Genomic DNA, 13,950 nt, shown 5'->3' on the forward strand with positions numbered 1-13,950 from the left:
GTCGCTATGTTTTTGTTTTTTGTGTGTACTTTTATTTGGGCAAATGTGTTAGTTCGTCATATATGTAAGTTGACACCAGACAACCAACCATCATAGCGTAGCTTGTGCAAACGAAAGTCTGGTTAAAGCGTTAACCCGTAGGTGCCTACAGCTTTGCGGTGTTTTTTTTTTCAGTTTTATACAATTATCGACAATTCCATCTAACGAACTTGACAAATATCAGACTACTTAGTGCTGACACAAAAAAAAACACGATCATCATCACTAAGCATTTGATTTTTAACACCTTTTTTATGAAAATAAAATGAATTAATATTTATTTCAACCCAGTAACTGTTTAAATAATAGGTATTTAATTACAACTACTAAACTTATCGTAAACTCGCTTTTGCGATCCTCGTGCGTGCAGTGACAAGAAACAAATGAACGTCGCATTGTTTTTGTTTTAGTTGCCGCAGTCTCTGGGGGGTAGAAGTGAAAAATTAGGTAGGTAATCCATTTATTAGAATGGTGTTGCGGTGTGGTTGTCTGCAAACTTAGTTGTTGCAGGTATAATTATATTACTGTAAACTTGAACGTGGAGTTTGGGTTTTACGTGGTCTAAATGTTAGTTGAACTATTGAAACGGCAAGCCGGCTTTAACACGAAGTCACGAAGGTTTGGGCAAGTAACTTAAAATAAAATGCGACATATAAGTATTTGGTATTCTGTTAGTGTACCAGAGCCATTTTATTAAAAAAATTGTACACGATACTTTTATTATAGATAAATTTGGTAATTTTTATGTTGTTTCTAATCACGAGCTTTTTCTATCCTAATAGGAGGAATAAAGTGTTCCTAGATATCCATATACTCGGTGTTTTAATTAGTTAGGTTAGTAAACTAAGGGGTATGGCTAAGTAAGTTTAAGGAAACTAAATAGCAAAGTTAATTTTCGTAAATTTGTATTTTTTTTTTATTAATTTAATTTTGTAAATTTTAGCGCTGTTGTAACACGGGCATTATGTTTGTTGAGTTAAATATAATGCCCGTGTTCATCATGATGATGATGATCACGGGCATTTTATTTAACTCAACAAACGATTGAAAATTATAACATATCAATATCATTTCGAACATGGATCGTCCGAGATAGTACCGTTTAGCAGCAAATGGAAGAGCTCGTGTAGTACGAGATAAGTTTTAAGGAATATCTACCTTCATCTGTTATCTATTTGTTATAAGAAATAAATGATAGATAATACTCGTATTCACATTGACACATTGCAAATAGGTTGCCTAGTAAAATTACGTCCGGCCAGTTTTTTTTTACTTTTATTGGTTGTAATTTAATCGTATATTATATGAAATGAAAGCTTATTTTATATATAATCTAACTAGCCTAGATTAATCGATTTTTATCTAATATCTAGGCATGGTTGGCCTGGACCAACTTTTTAATGCAGTTAATTATGAATAGTGGTGTATTTATTTATTTATTTATACAAGGAATTCCAACAGCTATAAAAAATACATTAAACTTCTTAGATAGTAATACAGAGCCAATTACAGGAACTCGCAAATAGAAACTGTATATATAATTACAAAGTACACACTATCTAGTATCTTTCTATCTACAAAATCTCAAGTTATCTTTGTATCTACAAAAGCACATGTGACACAAGATATTACAATATGAAATATATCAAAGTTACAATTAGAAAAAAAAGAGAGACCAAAAAAATAGATATGAGCAATAAGTAAGAACACTTATAATTTATGAAATTACACTAAGACAAACAACGCTGAAGCGAAGATTACATGTACAATTCTGAAGTAATATACTTTAATCCTTGTATATAAATTTAGCGCTGAGAGAGGCGCTGGTGGCCTAGCGGTAAGAGCGTGCGACTTGCAATCCGGAGAACGCGGGTTCATACCCCGGCTCGTACCAATGAGTTTTTCGGAACTTATGTACGAAATATCATTTGATATTTACCAGTCGCTTTTCGGTAAAGGAAAACATCGTGAGGAAACCGGACTAATCCTAACAAGGCCTAGTTTACCCTCTGGGTTGGAAGGTCAGTGGCAGTCGCTTTCGTAAAAACTAGTGCCTACGCCAAATCTTGGGATTAGTTGTCAAGCGGACCCCAGTCTCCCATGAGCCGTGGCAAAATGCTGGGACAACGCGTGGAAGAAGATACTAAGACAAATAACTTATATTCGCATTTGGATGAACAACATGGACCGGGCTCAAAAACATTAAAGTTACAAATCACACTCCATAGCGTATCACTACCTGCAACATGTTATTTAGAAGCACTGATTGACTAGATTGCACCTTACACTAGGGATTGAGCAATAAAAAACGTCAATATCTAGATCCTTTGAGAAATTATTCAAGTTACGAGCTGCGCGACACAGGAAACTATTTTGCCTATAATTAGGTAGATAATTATTATTTGAGAAATTAACTTTATCCAAGCACAAAAATGCACCTTTGCAAATTAACAGAGTTAAAAAAAAAACCGTCCAAGTGCGAGTTCGTTTTACTCGCGCACAGAGGATTCCGTACAAACTTTGAATTCTCTAGTGTAACTATAAAGGCGAAAGACTTCTGACCTGTACCCCTAGTGTAAATATTTTCGACAGCGAAACGTGACGTACGCGTTTGCGTTAAGTGTCATTTTGTATGAGATTTTTGACTTTCCAAAACGTCCCGCTTGGCGCGCTGTTCAAAAACCCATACAAAATGAGACTTAACGCAAACGCGTACGTCACGTTTCGCTATCGACTAAATTTACACTAGGGGTACTGATCACAAGTACCCATACTAAGTATAATTGTGTACAACGCCATGTATCGGCAAATTGTCTTAACTAATTAGCGCGACGTAATACACGAATGTTGGTTTCGAGGATAATTATCTATCATGTGAACCGATTTCAAAAAGTGTTCTTTTATTTGAGAAAAGGTGAAATTTCAAGTATAATAAACACACGAAAGGTTGGTTAAATTGCAAACTGAATTCGGAAATATTTTTTGTTTATTAAATAAAAAAGTTATCAAGATAGAGGTCTGATTATATCTTTCTTGTAACATGTATACTAATGTTAATATTATGTAAAAAAAATATAATTTTTCTTCGGTAACCTTCGGAGATATGGGAGAGGGGAATGGTTTTTTTCACATTTTCATTCATAAATCTTTTTTTTTTCACTACAAAAAAATAATGAAAATTATTTTGGAGTGATCCATTTGAGCTCTTTCAAATGATACCCCACTTGACCTAGTCACTAGACTTTGAAATTTTGCCCCCTCTTCATATTTGGCATTTTCTATAGCTATTAAAAATAAAATAAAAGAATAATACTTTCAATATGTCTGGGTTAGCGTTGTTTCGAAATCCATAGCTTAAGTGGTTCTGGAGATATTTAGCGATGTGACAGACAGACAGACGGACGGACGGCCAGAGTCGCACCATAAGGGTTCCTTTTGTACCTTTTTGCTACGGAAACCTAAAAACATGGTGTATTTTTTTATACTACTTCGGTGGCAAACAAGCATTCGGCCTGCCTGATGGTAAGCATTCTCCGTAGCCTATGTACGCCTGGAACTCCAGAGGAGTTACATGCGCGTTGCCGACCCTAACCCCCTCGCCCCCTCATTGAGCTCTGGCAACCTTACTCACCGGCAGGAAAACAACACTATGAGTATGTGAGTTACTTCCGTTCCGTTCATAACTACGAGTAATCTATGTGTGGTAACGGAATGGACATTAAAATCTCGGGACCCTTTGTTCCTCCCATTAGGACCGAAAGAACTCCTCTGATTCTGAGTAGAAACAACATAAAAACTACTAAATCTAAAAAAAAATCGTGTAGTGTACAAACTGTACAACTTTAGATAAAATGGCACACCAAACAAGTCCAACTTAGTGGTAGAAGCTGGAGGCCCTGGGTTCGAATCCCATCCAAAAATACAAAAAGGTATTTATTTGTGTGTTTAGCTCTATATCAATATAATATAGTTCATTTTATATCAAAATACTATGCTTTAATTACTGTCTCATCAAGGACTTTTAAATTAAAAAAGGGACCAAATGCTAATTAACAAGATTGTGTGGTATAGAAGGAACCCGGATGAAAGTCCTTACGCCGAGGTAATAAATAAAGAATATCTCATCTTACGCAAGTGTTTGTGTTTGGATCATTTAGTTTGCCGAAGTTGAATTTAGGTCAGACATTAAGATGCTATAATTCATATCACCTTTAGGAGTTAAGTAACCTCGACCTGAATGTCGCCTAGTAGTCGAAATAACGGTAATTATTACTTACTGCGGTGTGTATGATTAATGACATATCGCAGTATTTAATTTAAACATAGTAAGTATACATTTTAATATTGCTTTTTTTTTAAATAAAAATAGAGCGTGCTAACTGAAAATAAGTATATGCCGTGGGTATGAATAAAAGATACTATCGAACCAGTATTTCCACATAAATCTTAATCAGCACTAATTTCGTCTTATTCGGTTCAGGTTCGCCTATAAGTATTTTATCACATTTGTATTAAATTAATTAAGTATAAGGTGAAAACTTCATCAACGTAAACCGTTCTTGTAAATACATAAATGGGTACTATAATATCTGGAAAGAAGTTATACATATACATATTTAGTATTTTTCAAACAGTTTTGTTTATATAACATATATTATTCAATATATTTTTTTTATGTAACGACCTAACCTGCATCAAAAAAGCGAATCGATTGATGAAACATTTCATAACTTACTGACTAAAACCAGCGCAGAACTTCAAAATTAAGTAATATATACGAAAGCATAATTTTTATCCACAGACATTTTATAACATTGGCTAAAATAATTACATACAAAAGAAATATACTTTAAAATTAGAGGCGAGGGAGGGTGCATGAATTATCCATTATACCGTACGTACCTTCGGCCATAATTCCTGCTACTTCGTTCCGGAGCTCCGTGTATTTATAGCTCTAGATAAGGCCTACAGATGGCGGCTACGGAGTTTTCCTTCCCCTAATACTTGTTGAGTTACGGTTTCCAATTTCCAGTTCTGCACTTCAGGTGCGCTCCCCAAAGGATTGTTGGCTATCGACGGATTTCTAGTATTTTATCGTGTCTGGAAGATGTTATTTTTATGAAAAAGGTTCACGCGATCGTTTATGTTGGGAAAAAAAAGAGATCCACTAACGAGCGATCAAACTCTCTATAATAAACTTATGGTCTATAATAAACTTAAGGTAGCTTAGTTAGGCATTAAATCTAGTTTGAGTGTTTTAATTTTTACTTACTGAGTATAGCACACAGCCATATAAAACTACTCAATAAAAGGATCGAAACAATGATCAAAAAAATATTTTAAGTTCGTAAATATTAGTCACGGGTGAACGGAATCGACACAGAATTATGACATCGGCGTTGGTAGGTAACGTGACGGGGCGGTCACGCGATAGACGCCTGTTTTTTTGGTGATTTATAAGACCAAATAAACCATGACTAATACGACTATAATCACGTAATATTCCCCGGACATTTTTGTTATCCTTAATTTTGTATTGTCTGGAATTTATAACTAGAATAATAAAGTTTCACCTTGTTAAGTTAAAGGACAGGTGTACTAATGTACGTACTACATGAAAATTAGATGAACTTTTATAAGATAAAAGTAAATAAGTAAGATTAAATATAATGTTATTATTCTTTAAACAACAATTTTATTTTGCACCTCTAGATATATAATGGACGAAGAATCAATCATGGAAAATAATATCACAAATGGTTTTTATATATAGGCTTCAGCATACACACCACACACCAGTCCAAGAGTTCCTTAAGTTTGAATTTTGGTAAATACGAGTAAAACATCTCAGTGCTCGACATGACCCAATTGTTGACACCCTGTTGTCAGCAGTGTTCAGGTCCTTCAAACTTTTTTTAACGAGGTAAGTCTAATGCTGGCCTGTTCATTTATGATTGCTTTATACAATCCAGAATGTATTTTGCAGATTAGCTTAGTCATGAATTCAAACGAAAAAACACTGCTTTGTTACTCTATAAATGTCAATTAGTTATGTTGAAACCGATTGCAATGTCTGACAATAAACACAAAAAAGAAAAATAAAGTTAGAAAACAGGACCGTAAAACTGGTACTGTGCCAGTGAAATGTCGTACAGGCTCTAAATTTGTTCTTAAATCGTTCGTGATTGGTATGGTTGCGTATGAGAAAAGAACCATTTAAAGGTGACATTCGAAAGGCAACTGCAGTTGCATTAATGCGGCAATGCGGTATTACTGCAGCGACGATGAAGCCTGAGCTGACAGCAGCAGTACTGTCAGCAGTAATGCTTTAATATTACAGTCAACTTCAGCAGTATTGTCACGCTACATTACCGCCGACTGCGTTACTGACGCTATTGTCAAAATCGATACTGCTGCCTGGAATTTTGACATTTGTGGCAGTTGGCAGTAATGTCGTGCTGCAATACTGGTGCAGTGTAATACTAGTGCAGCCTGAATCCGAACGTCACCTTGACAATCGTATGGCAATTGCTACCATGTTATTATTAAATACTTACATGCTCTCCAGAAAACCAGATACTTAGTTGTCAAAAAGTAGGCAAGCTGAATTATTAGCTGTAGGGAATTGAGTTCTAATGCCATCACGCCACTTCTATTTTGATATTCAAAGAGAGATTTAATAGATTTGGGTAATATGTGATAACCAATATAATATCATTTAAGAATAAACATTGGATGAAAAACTGTTACTACCGCAGCTTTTCTTCGCTCTACTAAACCTATATTCATTGTAAATTTTATTACTCTAGATAGCAAATACACCTGCCATATCTATTAAGATCCGATTTTATCATTAACCAAGCCGCAATTCTAGATATCGTATCTCATATTTGAACTAATTTATCTGTCAAACAAACTAGAAGTGTAAATTATTAACTGCCAGCAAGCTCTGCTTAGTATTTATACAGTGTGTATTTTTGATATAACCGCAAACTTAAACTAGACGTAGGTTTTAGTTTTCGTGCAATAAAACGAGAAAGATTTTTTTTAATTAAGTCTTAATTAGCAAAGCATAATTAACATTTTTATGGTTTTTCATTGTATTCTATTTTTGCTGTATTTATTTTTTATCCCTTAATTTTATTGTATGTGTATTTTAAAATTTGTAGGTAATAGGTCTATTGCCTGAAAAAATAATAAAAATTTTATTCAATTCAATAATTATATATTGTATTTTTTTCGAGTGGCAACGTATTTCGTACATCATGGTCACTTTATTGTGACAGTTGTCACGTCGCGTGAGCATAAAGTAGTGGTACATTGCTTGCTGAATAATTTTATATGGAAAAATAAAAGTCGTCCATTCTTTATACAACATACGAACGTGTGTTCATTTAAGCTTAAACTAACTACCCTTTGATTATGCGGTCGTATCAAAAATACGCCCTGTATCGCTTGAAATGTGGCAGTTTTAGTAACGAGTGCTTTCAAAATTAATCCCTGTAGTAATATGGGTGAGACCCAAAAGTTTTACTTATTTTGGAAACTCATTGGAGTTCGGAAAACCCGTTAACAGATCCCTTGGGCATTGATGAATGGAGCTTCTAGTTCTAATACCCTCTTAATTTACATTAATCTGGTAAATTAGAGAAACGTTGAATACTACTAGATTTCCTTGGTTTTTATTGTGATCATTTTTAGTAAGGCGATTTAGTCAATAAGTAATCAGTCCTTTAACAATAGATAAAAGACGACAGCTTAAAATTGCATTGCTACATTAGTTGGATGAAAAATTCAGGAAGCTTAATCGCAAAGTGAACGGAGTTTGCGATACCCTTTTCGCAGGATACACTATCTAGTCATCCTTATCGCCTCTAATTTATAAATAATAGTAATACATAAATAAAATATATTTATTTACCAACACAAAACAATGAATTTCATGTAAATAAACAAATATTTGTGCAGTAAAATGGATGAGACTCGGCGAAACCGCCGCTTTTCAGCCCCCAACCTTACAAACTTAAAGCTAGTTCTTAACTAAGCTATTAAAATAACTATCTAACCTAACTAACGAACTAAACCAGATGATGAGTTCGCTGCTAATGCGATGTTATTGGACAGTTTATCATTTCATTATTAGTACTCGTAATACATAGTTTGATACTAATACATAGGTAGGTACAAGACACTAAATAACAAGTTTGATTTTAATAATGAATGAAAGGTATTAAAAAATAAAATTGTTGGCACTATAAGTTGGCAACTATCAGAGGGATTCATCGTGTAACTGGTACCTTTACTGGCGACCAATTACACGATGCCTTCTGATGTGATAGAAGCCAGCTTTTAAATATGTACTGAGATTTAGTTTTCTTTATACGAGGAGGTAGGTCATTCAAGCATTTAGATGCTGCAAAGCGAAAACTGCCCTTAAGTGAAACCAATCTATGAATGCGTGGAACGACTATTGAACCGGTTCTGCTCTCATTTGATCGCCTTAACAATTTGTCATATAAATACTTTGGATAGCCACTATACGAGGGGCGTCTGAAAAGTTCTAAGCCTAAGGTATTTCGAGGTTATATATGCGTTTATGATACTGGCCACTAGAAAGGCCATTTTAAAACAAAAAAAATGACACATTTTTATTATTTTGTTTCGAGATATTCAGCGGAAAAGTACAATATGTGTGAATTACCAACGAATATTACGAAAATTGAGCACCGTGCTGTAATTAAGTTCCTAACAAAAAGTGACAAATCACCGCAGTGTATTTTTAAGGAAATATTTATGGTGCTTCTGGGCCTTCTCATGCGATGGTCAAAAAGTGGAGTCGCTTATTTAAACTCGAACGGGAATCGACAGAAGACGACTCTCGTTCAGGGCACCTCAGCTATTTGCCAAACCTTAATTCTTCTATCAAAAAGATTGTATTAGAAGATAGAAGAATTAAGGTTTGGCAAATAGCTGAGGTATTAGTAAAGAAAGAGTCGGAAAAAATTTAAATGAACATTTGTACATGGGTAAAGTCAGTGCTCGTTGGGTACCGAAAATGCTGACGGCCTTCGATAAAGAACGTCGCGTTGAAACTCCAACGGCGTTTTCAGAATTGTGCGAAGAAGATTTAGATGAAGTTTGTTCACGAATAGTAACTGTCGATGAAATATGGATCAGACAGTATGATCCTGAGTGTAAGTCTGAATCGATGCAGTGGATTGAAAAGGGTGAAAGGCCGCCGAAGAAATTAGAGTGCAAAAGTCGGCCTCTAAGTAAATGGTTACGTTGTTTTGGGACTGTGATGACAATCTTTTAATTGATTATTTACAAAAAGACTCTACGATAAACGTAACTTATTATGCGAAAGAGATGAAGGCGGCTGTACAGGAGCATTTTGAAGGGAAAGATAAAGAATATTGTTTTAATGGCCTAAAAGCACTGTATAAAAATGCATTGAATGAGAAGGAGATTATATTGAAAAATAAACATAAGTTCATTTTAGTAAATTGTTTTTTTTTTTCTATCTTAGGCTTAATAACTAACTTAATAAGTTCAGACGCCCCTCGTATTTAATGTTAAACATTAGTGTTGCTAATTTGAGTTAGCGCCTGTTGATCAAGTTAAGTATACAATATGTATTTAGGTGAGGAGTTATATGCGATCTTTTGTCAATATTAAAATTTACCGAGAGAAGCAAAGGTCCTGTTTCAGGTTGGTCAAAAATCATTCATATGTCCGGATACCCTTCTCTACAGCTGACATTTCTCATCCGATTCTCGTGAGAGTTTGTGAATGGACATGATAATTATATGTTTTTTTATAGATTCAATTTTTTTGAATGACGGAGACGGAAATTTGCAAGATGTACAGCTCACAAAGGCACTAATAAAATAATGTTGATGTAGCTATTGCCAGAGACTAGTAAATATCCGAGACACACAACTTCCCTTCAACATTTAAACTTTATACGTATAAAGTTGTTATGAATTCTAAACGCAAAATCTGTCTTTACTGGCCACAGCAAAAAGTACAATTAAAGCATATTTTCCATTAACGGCTTCACGCTTCTATTATTACTTATACTTTAAATGTACTGATTGAACATTGATTACATATTCTCGCGGTGTTGTATGTGGGCTGTCTATTTAATGTACTCTGCAATGCTAAATCGAGATTTCAACTAGCGAATACTGAATATCGTATTTCCAAATTATTTATGACTTTCTAGGTATCCTACATAAATTGAAATGAAGTACCAATTTCGAGCGGGTAATATATCATCGCGACGCCTTCCTGCGAGATAAAACCCTAATGAATGGCGTTATGCAGCAAGGCGACTATCATATTAATTCATGCAACAATGCAATTTAATACAGGTGACTTAACGAGAAGGTATTCCTTAGAACTAATAGCGTTAATGCTTGTATTTTTGTAGGATTCCATGTTCAATAAGGTACCTACAATAGTTTCACCTATTTTTTATTTTTATTTTATTTTATTTATTCAGGATTACAACAGCTTATAATAATTACATGTGCAATTTTAAATTTTAAGTGTATAAAGCCAATTACAGTAATCCACAAGGTCAAATCGTGATATAAGTAAATAGTTAAGAAGGTAGTTACAGAATAGTAGGTATACATTAGTGAACATGATTGAGCACTTACTGAGACACAATTAGCTAATCAAATATATAAAAATAACCTTTTTTATACTCTGATTAATTATTGAATTGAATATTGAGGTAGGCAATATATTATAAAACAATATTTCAATATTATGTGTAAGCTAGGTCTAGAACCAGTACGGATATTTATGTCTACATATATATAGGAGTGTGTGTGTGTGTGTGTGTGTGTGTGTGTGTGTGTGTGTGTGTGTGTGTGTGTGTGTGTGTGTGTGTGTGTGTGTGTGTGTGTATTTGGTCTATTTGTCTGCGGACTCGCTCCGAGACCTACATTACACAATTAATCTAGTAGAAAGTAGATATTTGGCACTAAACGGTTAGAAATAAAGGAAAAATGGAAAACTTACTGTCTCGGGCGAGACTCGAACTCGCGACTCCTGGATAGTCCCCAGCTGCTTTACCAACTGCTCTACTGAGACTTACCCATTGACTGCGAACACTTATTTCGCACCATTATCCTTCCTTTGTTTCCTTTTTTGTTAAATGGTTCAAAATAATTAGGAGTGGAGATGTTATTTTTGCGAATTTAATGATACTGATTGTTATTAGGTGGTTATAGTTTGAAATTTTATGTGTGACGTCTAAAAAACAGCTTCATGTCATATAAGTGTTTGCAACAACATAATAGCTGATCCTATAGTTATACCAATTTAAATTCGGAATTTAGGTTTCATTACTATGGGTATAGCGCTGAAGTAACTGAACCTGAGAATAAATAAACATCAATATTTATAATAACGAACGTGCCGACTAGGTGGCACAAAATGCACTTATCTGCTTGGTATTTTTAAGTAAATTACAAATAGGCCGGCGGCAGCGGTGCCATCCCTTGCCGCGCGGCGTGTTATCGTCGAGGGGATCGCAAATCGCGAACGTACGTACTAGGAGTTTCTACGATTAGACAAGACAAGAATTATATACTAAAATTATGATGTAAGTAATAATCATCGACTAATAAGTAAGCAGGTGATGGTGGAGAAATATATTATGTATTGAGAAATTCCATTCAAGGTTTTACAATATTTACCTCATGTAATAGGAGAAAAAATTAAGTTTTGCAAAAAGGAAATATATGTATACGAGTATAACTATTTACCCAACAGGTAATCTAAGCAGAATCTAGACTACAATCAGAGTTAATTTGTAGCTGGACACTAGAACAGCCTGGGTGCTGTAACGTTAAGTTTAACGGCGTGTTGCGGCCTCTAACCCGCTGAACGGAGCGGTTAGCAATTTGGTTTTTTTTTGGTATTATCGAATGGCAAATATTTCCGTTTTTTTTGCATAAGGTTTTTTGTCTGATTTTTATTGAGGCTTTGGTCACTCTAGGTGAACATGTCAGCCTCATGTTAACCTATACATGCTTAGATTTGCTTAATTTTTTTTGTATGTATTAACATCTTAAACAGTTGTTGGTGCGCCGAGCATGAAAATGGCAACATCATCGTCAAGAGTTACTAAGATCTATTATTTGAATTTTTAATAATATTTAAAGCGGACATTTGTACGTAAGCGACATAGGAGTGTTATAGTAGCGGAAATTCTAAAAACATGTGCCATGCGTGCATAATATACAAAAAAGTCAATTGGTTCGAGTTACGTAATTTGACAACAGACTTTCAAGTTAAGATTAGCAAAAGTTCGCAAAATTTACTACATCTACAATCTACAGTACTTATTATAAAGACTAAAATCAAACACGAATCCAACTGTCTTCATCCGTGGCACATTTCACCAGCGTACATAATATGTACAAGAAGCAGTCGGAAACTATTTTTTCGGTTAAGTTCCCCCGTCGTCGGAGCTCGACCTCTTCACAACGATAACGTCGTTAGTGACGCTTTATGTGAATTCTGAAGCGACAGTTAGATTTAAGTGTTATGTTTATTCCACGATCCGATCAAAATACAAATACTTTTTTATTATGTGCTGACGCCTCTACGACGAGCTGTCGGTCCGGTCCAGATCGCAGAAAATCGTTGGATAACAGCTGACGACCATTCGTTGTGGAGATTCTGAGGGCCTACAACAAGAAACTACCATAGAAATTTTGTTATTTGCCTCTCTATCGCTCTATGCAAGGTTGGCAGAAAGGCAGATAACAAAATCTCGACTTTTGCAGTAGGCCCTTTGACCATGTGACCGGATGACGACGATGATTTATGCCTAACGTACGATTCCAACCGACCGGCTGGAGTCAGGCCGCGCCGGAACGCATTATCAATGTGCCTTTATATTATGTATGGCAGAAGCGATGGCGTCCGTCCGGAGCCGGTCGTGACCGCGAGGAGCCGACCGGTTTGCGGCCGTACAAAATGTGAAATACGCACCAATTCCGTCCGTTCGGTGGGAATCGTACTTAAGGCGAAGGGTAGGGCAAGCTTCATACAAACTTTGTGCGCGTTTTTCTTCGTTTGTGTTTGCGCTACAGTTATTATTGTTGATAAATATGCTTATTTATCTGTTAGCTAGGGCTTGATGTTGTATTTTTTTGTATTTTATTTTTAAATAAAGAAAAATTTCTACGTCACGTTCTGCGTATATCCAATATATACAAGCAAAAAGTTAAATTAAATGCTATAGTGACAAAACTAACAAATAAAACTTGCACAAGGTTTGTTTGGAGAATGCCTTGCCTTAACAACGCATGTTGAATAACATGTAACGATTGCATAAATTAAAAATTGCTCATTTATGGCGAGGTGAAATAAATATTTGTTACAAAGAAGCATAAAAGCGAAAAATAACGCAGAACGTTGGAAAAAGGTTTCTCTTTTTGTGTTAAATTGTAAACCACCTCTCGGGAGCAAAGAAATAAAAAAATCAAATGCGACCGCTTTCCTCAATTGCCAGTCTGTTTGTTTTGTTATGTTTGTTTGAGGCAAGCCAACTGTTAGCACAAAGATCTTTCGAATGCGTGCTTCTCTTACACAGCTAGCGGGTGGTCTCTATCATACATAAAGCAAACACTGCATAATATATTTTATTATATCGAAAATAAACATTCATCTTGACATCGCTTTATGCACTTAAAATTGTTTTGAAAGGTCGTCATGAGGAGCAGTTGAGAAAACTGGCAATTATCATTTTATATTTAGAGATTGGCTAGTCTCTAAATATAAGAGTATATATAATAACGAGGTTCTGCATACAGTGCAATAAAAACATTGCTGCAGATGGTCAGAATATCACCTAAAATAAAGACTATTTGATTTGGGAAGTTT

Source organism: Cydia pomonella, chromosome 3, assembly GCF_033807575.1.
Source record: "Cydia pomonella isolate Wapato2018A chromosome 3, ilCydPomo1, whole genome shotgun sequence".
Taxonomy (NCBI): domain Eukaryota; kingdom Metazoa; phylum Arthropoda; class Insecta; order Lepidoptera; family Tortricidae; genus Cydia; species Cydia pomonella.